Below are 15,685 nucleotides of genomic sequence, written 5' to 3'. Positions count from 1 at the left end.
ATAGCAGATAAGGCATTTGCCTTGCACGCGGCTGACCTTGTCGACCCAGGTTGATTCCTCCGCCCCTCTCAGAGAGCCCAGCAAGCTACCGAGAGTATCTCGCCCATACAGCAAAGCCTGGCAAGCTACCCGTGATATGTTTGATATGCCAAACACAGTAACAACAAGTCTCACAAAGGAGACGTTACTGGGCCTGCTCGAGCAAATCAAAGAACAACGGGAAGGGCAGTGCTACAGTGCTACCAGTACTTGACAACTTATGAACTTGGGCAAGACAAATAACATTTCTAATTACTCAGAACTGATTGATTCTCAATTTATATGCGCACATTTTATAAATTAATGTATTTCCATAAATTCATGTCAGAAATTCTCAGAGGAAACAGAATAAAACAGAAGGGTGTATTTCTAGGCGATATATAACAATGTCATATTTTTTATCGTGCCAGGTCTGATTATTTGGTCAAGGATTCTGCCATAACTTTTAAAGTGACTTTGCCCTTTATAATAAATAAAATATGACATTTTGAAAAACAAGAGAGGTGTGTGTATGTGTGTGTGTGTGTGTGTGCAGTGACAAATCAATGATTAGGGTAGTGATGGTGCCTGGTTGTACGTCCATGGAGCACTGGGTGTGGGCCAGCTGGCTTGGTGTGAATCAAGGGTTTCCACTGCAAGTCAGGGAATCTTCTGGAACACTTGTTATGATCTGAAAAAAATAATAATAATGACATTCACCTTACTTGTTTCAGAGATCCTCTTTGGGGGTGGAAATGGCACTTATTTGGATAAGGGTAGAGTTAACCTTTGGTTAACAGATTTGTGATGTATTTTCCCTCTGTCCTGAATCCTGAATTTAACTGAATCTGTTGGGAAGACAGAGTTGACTTTAAGAAAAGAGATTGTGGAAATCTTAGAAGAAGAGGGAAGAGTCATGCCCTTAAACTTCCACATAGTTCAGGGTGAATTATAATTTGCAAACTTGGAAGCCACTTACACTTTTAACCTCTTGGTGGTCATCATGAATGTTGGCCCAGATACTATGAAGAAACTGGTCTAGGCAATTTTCAGCCTTGTCTACACATTAGAATCACACAAGAACTAAAAATTACACCATAGGACTGCAGTCACTTCCTCTCCCCAGTTCTAATTGGATGGGTGTAGGATACATTTGATTGAAAATCAGTGAATAACTGGAAAGGAAGCTGAGGTTGGTGACAGAACTGGGCCCCTCTTTCAGTTAACATGTATTGTATATTCACTTGGACCAAACACATCAAGTTTCAATGTATGTGTCAGTGAAGTTAACATAATATCTTCCTGGAGATCCTGAGTCATTTCATTGATGTATACTGAATACTTGTACTTGTTTGCTATGGCCACTATGACAAATAATGGCAAATGGGTGGGTTAAAACAATATAAAGGTATGGGGCTAGAGCGATATAGCACAGTGGGTAGGGCATTTGCCTTGCACGTGGCTGGCCCAGAATCTCGTATGGTCCCCTAAGCACTGCCAGGAGTAATTCCTAGTGCATGAGCCAGAAGTAACCCCTGTGCATCGCCGGGTGTGACCCCCCCCCCCCAAAAAAGAAAAAAATATATAAAGATATGCTCACAGTTCTGAAAATCAGATATGCAAAATCAATTCTCACTAGGCTAAAATACAGGTATCAGGAAGCCATATATGCTTCAAGACTTTAGGGAAATGTTAGTTCCTTGCTCTTAGAGCTTCTGGTGGCTGCTGACTTTCCTTGTCCTCTATATGACCTGATAACCACAGTATCTGCCTGCTTTGGTATCATCTTTATGTGTGAGCATTTGTGTATACATACATGTATGAGTATTTGTGGACCCTGTGCTCTCTAAACAGTGCACCGCTTCAAATCTTATCAGCCATACCTCTCACTTCAGCCATGCTACTGAACCTATTCCTTGCAGACCTCAACTAATTTTGTGCAGATGTACTTTTTTAATATTAATTTTTTATTTTATAGAATAAATATGAGTACCAATGTCCCCAGTTTCCCTCCACCGCAGCCTGCCTCTATGGCAGGCACCTTTCTTCTCTTTCTTTCTCTTTCTCTTTCTCATTTTAGTGATTATGATTTGTAATACAGATTCTGAAAGGTTATCATGTATATCCTTTTACCTTCTTTCAACACTCAGTTATTGTCCAGAGTAATCATTTTCAACTGACCTTATCATAATAGAAGCTCTTTTATCTTAACTACCTTCCACTTCCCCCCCACACCCTTGTCGTAATTTCCAACCATTGATTAGTCCTCCTGGCCCATTTTCTCTGACCTTTGATATTTGTTTCATACTATCTTTTTTTATATCCCACAAATGAATGCATGATATATGCTAATGTACTTTTAATAGTGCCTTTGGTTCAACTCACAAAGTCATCTCTCTAGTTATCTGCTCTGGAGAACTTCTGGAACCCCTATGAGAAACACCCATAAAAACTCACTCTGTATTCTGGCATATATGGCATTGAAGGAAGAAAGGAGTGGACTAATTGGAAAAGGAAACCAATGGATACATATTTGTTTTTCCTTTTAAATCATGGATGTTTCTATAACATTTTTTTCAAAACTCAGAATATTTTTCAGGCTCATGCATTAATCTATGTATAAGTGGCCAAACCTGAACTCATCCTTGTCTTGCTTCTCTTTCCTGTCTGATGTGTTTGTTTCCTGAAATCATGTGGTTTAATAAATATCACTTCTTTAAAGAGAATCCAGAGACACTGTCTTCTGTGTTTCGGTCTTAACAGTAATTATTTTCTCATAAGACAATATCCAAAATATTTGAAGAATTATGATCTAATCAGTGTTGGGTTAGTTCTTTAGTGCACAGTGTCTGAGATCCTAGGTCCGAACAAAAAGCCAATGATTTCAAGTGCCTTAAGAAGAGTGCTTACTCATTTATGGGATACAAAATATATATACCATAACATGAGACTAATATTCAAGAACAATATAAACAAGGTCCAGGAGGATTGTCTGTGATTGGAAGCCTGTCTCAAGTGCTGGGGAAGAAGGCAGTTGGGATGGAGAAGGGACCACTGTGACAATGATAGTTGGAAATTATCACTCTGGATAAGAACTGTGTGCTGAAAATAGGTAAAGGAACAAACATGATAACCTCTCTGTATCTGTACTGTAAACCCCAAAAGTGGAGGGAGGGAGGGAACGAAGGAGGAAGGAAGGGAGGGAGGGAGGGAGGGAGGGAGGGAGGGAGGGGGGAGGGAGAAAGGGAGAAAGAGGGGGAGAGAGGGAAAGAGAGGGAGAGGAAGAGAGGGAGAAGGGAGGGAGGGAGAGTATCAGTATCAATAATGCAAACCAGAATGCCCAAAAGGAGAGGGAGAGGAGAGAGAGAGAGAGAGAGAGAGAGAGAGAGAGAGAGAGAGAGAGAGAGAGAGAAGAAAGTGCCTAAGTGTCTGCCATAGAGACATAGAGACAGACTGGGGGGTGGGGGGCAAGAGGGAAACTAGGAACATTGGTGGCAAATGTTCACTGGTGTAGGGATGGGTGTTGGAATATTGTATGACTGAAACCCTACCATCAAAAGCCTTGTGAATTGTGTATCTCACAGTGATTCAATGAAAGAAAGAAAGAAAGAAAGAAAGAAAGAAAGAAAGAAAGAAAGAAAGAAAGAGAGAAAGGAGTATGCTTAGAGACTATTTCTTTCATCGGTCTTCAGAATCTCATATTGGAAAAGAGCCAATATAAAGTGATAAGCATAAAATGTCATGGAAGAGAGTTATCAAATGGCATGGAAGAGAGAAGTGGGTTATACCATAGCGCACTTGTCTAGAACTGTGAACAAAAAAATTTTTTTAAGATAGAATTTGGTCTAGAGGTAGTGCTTACACCTTACATGTGCAAGATCCTTGATTTGATCAATAGCAACCACGGGGGGGGGGGGGGTAAAAAAAGAAAATGCAAAATTTTGGAATACTTGTTGTTAGAACACTTTTAAAATAAACTGACCACTTTGCTTAAAGGGAATTTATCCTTGATTTTTAATAATCATGGTGACAATCCATGGGTACAATGCAGTGGAAATGTGGTGAAAAGAACACATTGGCCAGGATTCTTGTTACAAGGAAATATCTCATAAAGTTAACTTGCTTGACGAATTCCAGATGTGCTCATCTGCCCAGAAATATCAAGATACTGGAGCTCAGTATAGATAACAGATGTAATTTGTTGCTTTAGAAAAGATGGCTGTTTATTTAAACTTTGCATAATTAACTGCTGTCTGCTTACATAACCCAAAATTTAATTTTTTCCCCTAAATCTGCTGCTTGGGATCTTATGGTTTATTATGACACTTGTAAGAAGATCATATTATTACAGGCTTGCCTTTCCTTTCCTTTTATTTTTTGGTTATCACTATTAGCCATATTTGTTTATTTATTTATTTGGTTTTGGAGCCACCCAGCAGTGCTTTTTTTTCTTTTTGAGTCACACCCAGCAATGCTCAGGGGTTACTCCTGGCTCTGCACTCAGGAATTACTCCTGGTGGTGCTTGGGGGACCACATGGGATGCCAGGGATGGAACCCGGGTAGGGCGCATGCAAGGAAAATGCCCTACCAGCTGTACTATCACTCTGGCCCCGCAGTGCTTAGGGCTATTTCTGGCTCTGCTCTCAGGGATTTCTCCTGGTAGACTCAGGGACCATATAGGGTGATTGGGATCAAACCCAGGTTTGGCTTTGTGTGTGGCAAATGCCCAATTTACCGAATTATCACTTTGTCCCTTACTTTTAGTCATTTAAAAAGAAAATATGGTAGCTGAAAGAAACAGTGACACACACACACACACACATCTATATACATACACACATATATACATATATGTATATAGATGTGTGTGTGTGTATGTGTATATACATATAGAGCCCGGCAAGCTACCAAGAGTATCTTGCCTGCACAGCAAAGCCTGGCAAGCTACCTGTGACGTATTGGATATGCCAAACACAGTAACAACAAGTCTCACAATGGAGATGTTACTGGGCCTGCTTGAGCAAATCGATAAACATTGGGAGGACAGTGCTACAGTGCTACACACACACACACGCACGCACACACACACACACACATTTATATACATATATTTGTTTTGGGGCCACATCTGGCAGTGTTCAGGGGCTACTCCCGGCTCTGAACTCAGGAACTGCTTCTGACAAGGACTAGGGACCATATGGAGTACCAAGGATTGAAACTGGGTTGGCAGTGTGCAAAGCAAGCACCTTAGCAACTGTACTATCTCTCCAATCTCAAAAATATTTTAAGGCATACAACTCATCATCTTTATGGAGAGATACAAAGGAATCTTCTGGAACTCCTCTATACCATATTCTAAAATTACAGTTAGCATCTTTTGACATAAGGTCACAAGGAGATATTGTTAGGCAAAGAGGATATAACCCTCTCTTAAAACAGGAGCTTTTAACTTTCTAAAATTAACTTGAGTAAACTTTATAAAAATCATCATTAAAACAAACAAACAAAAACAACAAAGAAGTGTGATAAAATTCTCAAAGGTTTGTGATGTTATTTATTTAATTTGCTCCAAATTTTAAGATACAGGTACTATTGTACACTTTTCATGTGACAAGGGAGAGAAAAATGCATTAGAACATATATGTAATAACATAAATAGGACTTAAGGAGCGATAGCACAGCGGGTAGGGCGTCTGCCTTGCACGCAGCCAACATGGCCGACCCAAGTTCAATTCCTCCGCCCCTCTCGGAGAGCCCGGCAAGCTACCGAGAGTAATCGATATGCCAGACACAGTAACAACAAAGTCTCCAATAGAGACGTTACTGGGCCTGCTCGAGCAAATCGATGATCAACGGGAGGGCCTTTACTTTTACTTTTACTTAAGTATATGACTCATTGCTATCACAAAATGTTAATATAATTTTGCTGGCTTTATCACAACCAATTTCCAATTAGAACCGGAAAAACACAGGAAGGAAAGACTTAATGAGGAAAGGTTCAGTAGACCTTTGCCTTTATTTCAAAGACACACAGAGAATTTGCTGATAATCACTCTTCTGGCATCTAAAATTAAACGGTCACGGTCACGGTTCTCCCGTTGTTCATCGATTTGCTTGAGCGGGCCCAGTAACATCTCCATCATGAGACTTGTTACTGTGTTTGGCATATTGAATACGTCACAGGTAGCTTGCCAGGCTTTGCCGTGCGGGCGAGATACTCTCGGTAGCTTGCCGGGCTCTCCGAGAGGGGCGGAGGAATTGAACTCGGGTCGGCCATGTTGGCTGCGTGCAAGGCAAACGTCCTACCCGCTGAGCAATTTTCAATCATTGTCATACTGTTAAAGACTTCATTATATGCATTTGTGACAGTTTTCCTCCAACTCTTTTTCGTTCACATGGAGGGAGTGAATTGAACTCAGGTCAAGGGAAAAACAACTACCATTAGAAAGCACTATCATATTCTGGTGTTAACAAATATTAAAATAAGCATCTGTGTTCTTTCTCCATAGTTAATTTAATACGTGGTAAAAAAAATTCTGCATTCCTTAGTGACATTTATTTGCATTGTATGCTTATGCTACAATGCAAGCAGTTTTTAAAAATTAAACTATTGCCATCATGATGTTAATAGGGGCCATGCTGGGCTGGCAATGCTGGGGAGAGATGTGTCATGTGAGGTAGGGATAAAACTCTGGGTCTCACACATGCAAGAAATGTGTTCTATTCCTTGAACCATAACTCCACCCTGAAAGTGACATTTGTGATACTCCAGGAGTTTACCAATTTTTCCCAAAAATGATCAGATAGTAAATATTTTGGATTCTGTGGCCATATAGCTCTGAGACAATTATGTTGCTTTGCCATTGTAAGGAAAAAGCAACCGCAGAAAATAGGGTCTATGTGTTGGAAATGGCTGCTCAACGAAACTTGAGAGACACTGAAAATTGATTTGCATATAATGTTCATGCATCCCAAAATAATAAATTGTAGCTTGGCAGTCACACCCACAAACTGCCCCCCAGCGCCATGTAATCTCATCAACAGCTAAGATCCAGAGACTATAGAACAAAGCTCCCGGAAGAGAGTGATGCAGTTTCTCCCTCTCGGAGAGCCCGGCAAGCTACCAAAAGTATTCCACCCACACAGCAGAGCCTAGAGCCTGGAAAGCTACTCATGACGTATTCGATATGCCAAAAACAGTAACAATAAGGGGTCTCATTCCCCTGACCCTGAAAGAGTACCAATACGCCTCTGGACTATGCTAGCGCACAGCAGGGAGGAATGGAGACATTACTGGCACTTGCTTGAGCAAATAAATGAACAACAGGACAACAAGTGATACAAGTGATACAAGTGAAATTTTCTCCAAAAATTTAACATTTAAAACTCATTTTTAGTTTCAGTGTGCACTAGAACAGGTGGAGGCGGGGGAAGTGAAGGGTCCTAACTCAGTCCATAGTTCACGAATCCCTGCTGAGTTAAGTTTATTATTGTATTTAAAGCTGGAGAATATATTTTGTTTGTGCCTACATTTAAAATTCTAGGGGGCTGGAGCAATAGCACAGCAGGTAGGGCGTTTGCCTTGCACGCGGCCGCGGCCGACGTGGGTTCGATTCCCAGCATGCAATGTGGTCCTCTGAGCACCGCCTGAGTGCAGAGCCAGGTGTGACCCAAAAAGCAAAAAACAAAGTAAATAAATAAATAAAATTCAATTTTAATTTGTTGGAGGTAAGGACAGTACAGTCCAAGAGTAAAATATTTTTTCGGGAAATTTGATATATAAAACCTAACAGAGGTAAGTTCTGCAGCAGAAATACTATTAGAACTGAACTCCTTTTAACACTTTCTTAATAAATTGTCTTAAATAATAGACATTCACAGCTTTAAGTTTTTTAAATAAAAGTTGACTATAATCCTATTCTGGAATTTAAAGGCATCTAAGAATGGAAGCTTTATATACAATATTGATGCATTCTTTCAAAATTTACTCTCAATCATTTTCATTTTCCAACAAAATGGAGCCAAGATAAAGGTCCGAATTTGGAATTTCCAACGATATTTCAAAACATCACATGAGGCCAGAAATATTCTGAGCTCAATCTCTGGTTTGTTTGTTGAAAAACAAATGAGCACCCTTAATCTTGTCTTATGATCACAGTTGGAAGTCAAATCATTATGACTTCATTGAAGTTTTGTGTTTTTGTGGGATTTTTTAAAAGGGGTTGAGGACCTCCCAAGAAGTGCTTAGGAGGTCCAAGGGTCCCAATAGGCATTCTTGGCCAACTAGTAAGACAGTTTAATACAAAGATCAGAGAATTTGGTGCCGCTCAGGCCCTGTTATGCTGAGGATTTTCCAGACCTTCCAGAGGTGCTCATGGCCTTCAGGGTTACACATAATAATGCTCCAGGGACCATGTGGTCCCAGGGGTCCAACTGGTTTTAGTCTGTACTATCTGCTGTTCTATCTCCCTCCTGGTCTTTTTGAAGTTATTTTTCTGATGAATGACTGAACTGTTATTGTCAGCTCTTTTCAGAATTTTACCAGACCTACCAAGTTTCAGACTCCAGAGATGAAACCTGACACATTTCTTGTTCCTTGATCTCCTTGTTTTAATTTATCACGAATCTCAGTGATCATAAAGAAGATCTCAGTTTTAAAAGTGTGCGTTATAGTTTTTTAAATATAAATTTTAAAACCACCATGGTCTTATGTACTTCTGAATTTGAGCAGGATGTTATTAGGTTCTTAAGAATGATACGCTTAAGTGTGTATGCTATCATAGCCTTCAAGTATAGTGATCTACTTATGTTTTCTTCATTAACAGATTTCAGATATACCTCGCAGAGAGTCCCATTCTTCATCTTTTTAATTTTGAAGCTCCTCTACAACTACTAATGAGTTCCACAAAAAATGGAAAAAATTAACTAATCGGTAAGAAAACATGATTAAAATTACTATACTAAACAACTTGACTTTCTGTTTTCTTTTTGGGGCCACACATGCAGATCTCAGGCCTTACTACTGGCTCTGCACTTAGGAATTACTTCTGTAAGTGCTCAGGGGACCATATGAGATGCTGGGCATCAAACCTTGGTCAGCCACGTGCAAGGCAAGTGCCCTACCCATTGTACTATTTCTCCATCCCCTCAACTTTCTTTTAAAAATTGTTTTAACTTAATCTGATATTTGCAACTGTGTTAACCACTACAAAACAATAAATAGCACACCAGAATCTAACCTATATTATTGAACCGAATTTAATTTTTAGAATGTTTCATTGTTTTCAAGCTATCTCCAGAGGTGCTGCATTGGAAGAATCACTCCTGGCTGGGAGCCCAGGGTTGTTCCTGAACGGGGATCTAACCTAGACTTCTATAAACCAGACATATAGTCCAGCCCATTGAGCTCTCTCCTTGGCCCTTCAAGTTGAGTTTTAATTTAACTTAACCTGAAAAATTTATTGACTAGCACAAACCATGTTAAATAAAACTTTTTAAAAAGATGATTGAGATCTACCATTTAAAAAAAAACCCTGGATATTCACATATAAAAAAGATGAAATCAGCTCTTACCTGACATCATATACGAAAATTAATTCAAATGAAACAGAGATCTAAACAAAGGCTGAAACTATATGACTCTTAGAAGAAAATATTAGACAAAAAAATTCACATTAGATTTGGCAGTGAACCTTTTGGTCCACCAAAGGTACCAAAAGCAGAAAACAAAAAGAAAAAAAAAGTTATATTTCCTAAAAAAAATAATAATAACATACACAAGGGGCTGGAGCAATAGCACAGCAGGTAGGGTGTTTGCCTTGCACACGGCCACCCCGGGTTCAATTCCTAGCTCCCATATGGTCCTCCGAGCACTGCCAGGAGTAATTCCTGAGTGCATGAGCCAGGAGTAACCTCTGTGCATTGCTGGGACCCCAAAAAGAAAAAAAAAGATATCAAACACCAGGTAAAAAGGCAACCTTTAGAATGGAGAAAATATTTTCAAATCAAGTATCAGATAAGAAATTCTACCCAGGACTGGAGAGATAGTTTAACAGGATAAATGCCTGCTTTACATACAGGAGGCCCAGATTTCATACCTGACATCAAAGACCCCTGATATCAGGGGAACCCCTGAGGAACCCATACACCCTGAGCCCCAACCACCTTAAGGTACGACCGTGGGTCCCCTGCCCCACACCAAACGTATTACTTTCCAGAATATAGAAAGAATGTAAAACTCAACAACAGTTTTTTCAAAACCAATTCAAAACCAGGCAAACAGATCAGGGATATAACTCAATGCATGTTTACATGTATGAGGCCCTGGGTTCAGTCTCTGGCATTTGCACACACGTGCATCCACATGTGCACATGTACACACACTGACACAGACAGACACACACACATGCACATGAACACATACGCTGGGTAAAGGGCTTGAATAGATAATTCTTTTAAAGAAAATATAAAAGTGGCCAGAAAGCACTTGAGAGATACCCAACATCACTAGTTATTTGAAAAATGTAAAAGAAAGCACACAAAATACCACTCACAGGATAGCTACCATTTGGAGGGGGTGGGAATTGGGAACATAGCAAGTGTTGTCAAAATATAGAAAATGTACAATCTTTACATCCTATTTACAGAAATGTAAAATGGTACAAGCCAAATGTGCTATATAAATACAACAGAAAATTATTCAGCCTCAGAAAGGAAAAAATGTTGACATATGCTACAATACGGATAAACCTAAGTACATTAGTAAGCCAGGAGCAATAAACACAAATGCTATATGATGCCACTTTTGAGTACAATAGCCAGACTATGAGCTACAGAAAGTAAAATGGTAATTAACAGGGGAAGCAGGAAACAAGCAGTTAGTGTATAAGTTTATTGTTGATACTACTGACGCTGGAGCGATAGCACAGCGGGTAGGGCGTTCGCCTTACAAGCGGCCAACATGGCCGACCCGAGTTCGATTCCTCTGCCCCTCTCGGAGAGCCCGGCAAGCTACCGAGAGTATTCGATATGCCAGACACAGTAACAACAAAGTCTCCAATGGAGACGTTACTGGGCCCGCTCGAGCAAATCAACGATCAACGGGAGGGCCTTTACCTTTACTGATGCTGGGCTGGAGCGATAGCACAATGGTACAGCATGCTATTGCGCGCAGCTTTGTGCGCAGCCAGCCTGGCCGAGCCGGGTTCAATTCCTCTGCCCCTCTCAGAGAGCCCCTCTCAGAGAGCCCCTCTGGGAGAGCTCTGAGATACTCCGAGATACTCCGAGAGTATCTTGCCTGCACGGCAATGCCTGGCAAGCTACCCCTGACGTATTCAATATGCCAAACACAGTAACAACAAGTCTCACAATGGAAATGTTACTGGGCCTGCTTGAGCAAATCGATGAACAATGGGAGGACAGTGCTACAGTGCAGTGCATTATTGTTGCTAATGTATAGTTCTGAAAGAAGAAAAGAGTTACAGAGACAAGTGGTAGTGGTTGTTGCACCACAATTAATGACACTAAAATTTATACTAAAGTATAGGTTAGATACTGGCTAGAGAGAGAGAGTACAGTGGGTAGGGCACTTGCCTTGCGCATAGCAGACCTGAGTTTGATCTCCATCACCATATATTGCTCCCAAGCCTTGCTATGAGTGACCCCTGAGCACAGAGCCAGGAATAGGCACAACCAGATGTGCTCTCAACCCCCAAAATTGTTATGATATGGCAATTGGTGCACAATTATTGGAGTAACCACTTTAGAAAATTCTCTAGAGCTTCCTATGGCATAAAATTACCATATGATCCAGCAAGCACATTTTTGTGTCAATATTTCTCAAGGAGAAATAAAAACAAAATACAAACACTTTGTTAATAACATAAAGTCTCATGCACAGCAGATTTTAAAAATTAAAGATTTTTCAACATATGCCATTGTGTTAAGGAATCTCATCATCGCTGTCACTATTAGTGCTCATGTAGAAAACATTAAGTGCCAGGCACTCTTTTAAGTGTTTTGCCTTTATTAACCTGAGCAACAACTGTGGAAGTAGATACTCTTACTGTCACCATTATTTAAATAAAACAATGGATCTCAGAGATTAAGTAAATTGCTTGATATATTCATGACTAGCCCATTCCATCTTAATAGAAACAATAAGATTAATGTCTTTGCTTAACGTTTTGAGGTCCAGACCTCAATCCCAGGTCTCCTGCATGTGAGATGTGAGATGCTTTACCAGTGAGCCACATCTGCAGCCCTGTAAGATTGATGTTAATTAATCACTTATCACTTAATCACTTAATCCCCGTTATTTATCGATTTATTCGAGCGGGTGCCAGTAACGTCTCCATTCATCCCGGTTGCGTGCTAGCGTAGCCCAATGGTATCTGTTCGTTTTAGGAACATGTAGAGCCTCAAACCGATCATTTAGGGTCTTGACGAAGAAGTCTGACCATCTTATAGGTGGGCGTCCACGTGATCTTTTGATGTCTCGTGGAATCCAATCAGTAATGGCTCTAGTCCAGCGGTTGTCTGTAAACCTCATTACGTGTACAGCCCATATGATTTTTGATGTCTTGGCAAATGAGACAGCGTCCCTGATTCTTGAGCGTTGACGAAGATCAGAACTCCGGATTCTATCTCTCATTTGAGTGAATTGTGATATTCCAAGCATAGTTCTTTCGATTCCTCTTTGAGAGACCCGAATAGTGTTCTCATCCTGTTTTCGTAGGGTCCAGGTCTCTGAGGCATATGTTAATGCAGGAAGAATAGTGGAATCAAAGAGATGTGCTTGTAGCTGGAGGTTCTTTGTCCTTTTAGTTATTTCTTCAATGCTCTTGAAGGCATTCCAAGCCGCTCTCTTCCTCCTGCGCAACTCAGGTGCCAGGTCATTCATCATGTTGATTTCTCGACCTAGGTATATATAACTGTTGCATTCGGAGATGGTGGTTCCGTTGAGAGCGAATGGAGCGTCAGGAACAAGGCTGTTTCTCATAAACATTGTCTTCGTAAGATTCAGCTGTAGTCCGACCTTTCCACATTCACGGTCAAAGTCGTTCAGCATTTGTGCCGCTTGGTTGATGTTTGGTGTTATTAGAACGATGTCATCAGCAAAGCGGAGGTGGTGTAGTTGCCGACCATCTATCTTCACTCCCATGTTTTCCCATTCCAGTCGTCGCATGATGTTCTCGAGGGTGGCACTGAAGAGTTTTGGTGAAATGGTATCACCCTGCCGAACCCCTCTCTTGATATGGATGATTACTTCTTTGTAGAATGGTGAGATCTTGGTAGTGAATCCGCAATAGAGCTCACGAAGGATCCTGATGTATTGAGTTTGTACGCCCTGATTGGCTAGGGCTTCCATGACCGCTTCCATCTCAACAGAATCAAAGGCCTTCTTTAAATCAATGAACGTTAGACAGAGTGGCATCTTGAACTCCCGAGATACCTCAATGAGCTTGGTTATTGTGTGGATATGGTTGATGGTACTGAATCCTTTTCGGAATCCAGCTTGTTCACATGGTTGTCCTTCATCTAGTGTTCTGCTAATCCTATTCAGGATGACTCGAGTGAATAGTTTGTAGATGACAGACAATAGGCAGATTGGGCGATAGTTGCCAATGTCGTGGATGTCTCCTTTCTTGTATAGTAGTACAGTCCTGCTGGTTTTCCATTGGGATGGAACCTTGCATTCAGACAGGTAGCGTGTGAAGAGTCGAGCCAATGTATTGATGAGTACTGATGGTAAGTTCTTCAGGTGTTCAGGTCTGATCTTGTCTGGGCCAGGTGCTCTTTGTTTCTTTACCGACGAGATGGCATGTTGGATTTCGGAAGGGAGAACATTGGGAACGACATATCCATCATGTGGTATGTGGTATGTGGGCAAGTGGATGTGGCTATTAAAGAGATCTGAGTAGAAGTCATGAATAATCTTCTCCCTTGCCCTTCTGGAAGATGTGATAGATCCATCATGATGTCGGAGGGCAGTCATCTTGGTTTTGTAGTTGGTGAAGGACAGGTGGGCATTATGAATGTTTTTCCCAGCTTCTGCTGCATCTACCAGTACTGCTGCTCTCCTGTTTTTGAGGTCATCCTTGATGGCTTCTCTGCACTGTTTTGCCAGTTCGGACGTTCGCTTGTGGTTGCCTGAGGTACGTGCCAAGCCACGTTGGCGAATAAGTTCAAGAGTGTTCGAAGAAAGACGGTTTTTTGTGGTTATCTCTCTCTTGGCATTCCTTGCACAATCATGGAGGTGCTGAATCATTCGATCGTATTCCTCATCAATGTTGTCAATGACGGCATCTTCCCATGTTGCCGCAATAGAGCCAAAGAGCTCCCAGTTGGTGGTTGTTCTGGGAGTCCTCTTCTTAAACCTTGCATTCTTTTCTCCTCGTTCTGTGAGGTAGAATTTTGCACGAAGAAGACAGTGGTCTGAATGTTAATGTTAATTAGTGGCTGTAATTATGGGAGGGGTGGAGGGAGGAAAAGGTAGAGTTTATCTCTGTATCTGTGCTCAGGAATCACTCCTGGTAGTGCTCTGGATAGGATACTTGAATGATCCAGTGATGTATCTCAGTCGGATACTCGAAGGGCGAGTGCCTTAGCCACTTTATGATCTCTCTGGCTCAACATTAGTTTTTTGTCTTGATCCTTATGGTCACAGAGAGGCCTGTCCGATGTCGCTGTTCTGTGAAAAATCCCACTCCCTATACTCCTCCCCAAAACTTCCAGCTTGTTTTTATGTATCTGTTTGCTCTCTTTACCTCTCTGGTCCTTGCCTGGTCATTTTTTAATTTGAAGCTCTTTCCGCATAATGGTGCCTCTTTCCTGTTTACTATTACATCCCTCTGCTTCCATACCTCCTTCAGGACATTGACTGGTATTGGAAAGAAAGTTGTTCACTGATTTATTACTTCACTAGCATTAGGCTTCATAAGGAAAAGTATGCCTTGCTTCCAGTTACAATCCCAGACTCTGAAAATTACCTGCCTCGTTAATAGCCAAGGGAGAAATAAAACTAATAAATCCTATTGTGTAGCGCGCGTGCAGTCTCTGCCCCCGCGCCTGGGTGTTCCTTCCCGGAGTCCCTTGGAGGGGAGCGGGTTGAGGTTTCCTCCCCGCCCCGACCAGGGCTACGGCAGCCGAAGACCTCCAGGACCAGCCACCACCATGCTGAGACCACTCTCCACACACATGAAGGTACTGGCAGAGGGACAAAGCCACGCGGGTTCCGGGGCCGAGACCTCCAAGCCTACTCGAATTGGAGTCGAGCATCTTCCACCCAGATCCTCCAAATTCCAGTAGGCGGGGGTCACACCCACCACCTGGCCCCCTGGCGCCGTGTAATCCCATCAGCAGCCAAGACTCAGAGACTATAAAATCCAGATCCCGGACGAATAAGATAATGACATCTTATTATCTCATTCCTACTTTGGACAAACTTGCAGGCTATCGAATGTAGCCTGCCCACAGGGCAGAGTCTGGCAAACTCCCCGTGGCCTACCAAATATGCCAAATACCAGTAACAATGATGGGTCTCATTCTCCTAAAGAGCCGTGAATATAATCTCAGGGCTAGGATGAAAGAGACGTTACTGGGGCCTGCTCGAGGCAATCGACGATTAACAGGATGATGAAATGAAATGAAATGAAATGAAATCCT

This window comes from Sorex fumeus, unplaced genomic scaffold (assembly GCF_029834395.1).
Source record: "Sorex fumeus unplaced genomic scaffold, SorFum_2.1 ptg000047l, whole genome shotgun sequence".
NCBI classification, from domain to species: Eukaryota; Metazoa; Chordata; class Mammalia; order Eulipotyphla; family Soricidae; genus Sorex; species Sorex fumeus.
This window is presented reverse-complemented; position numbering follows the sequence as displayed.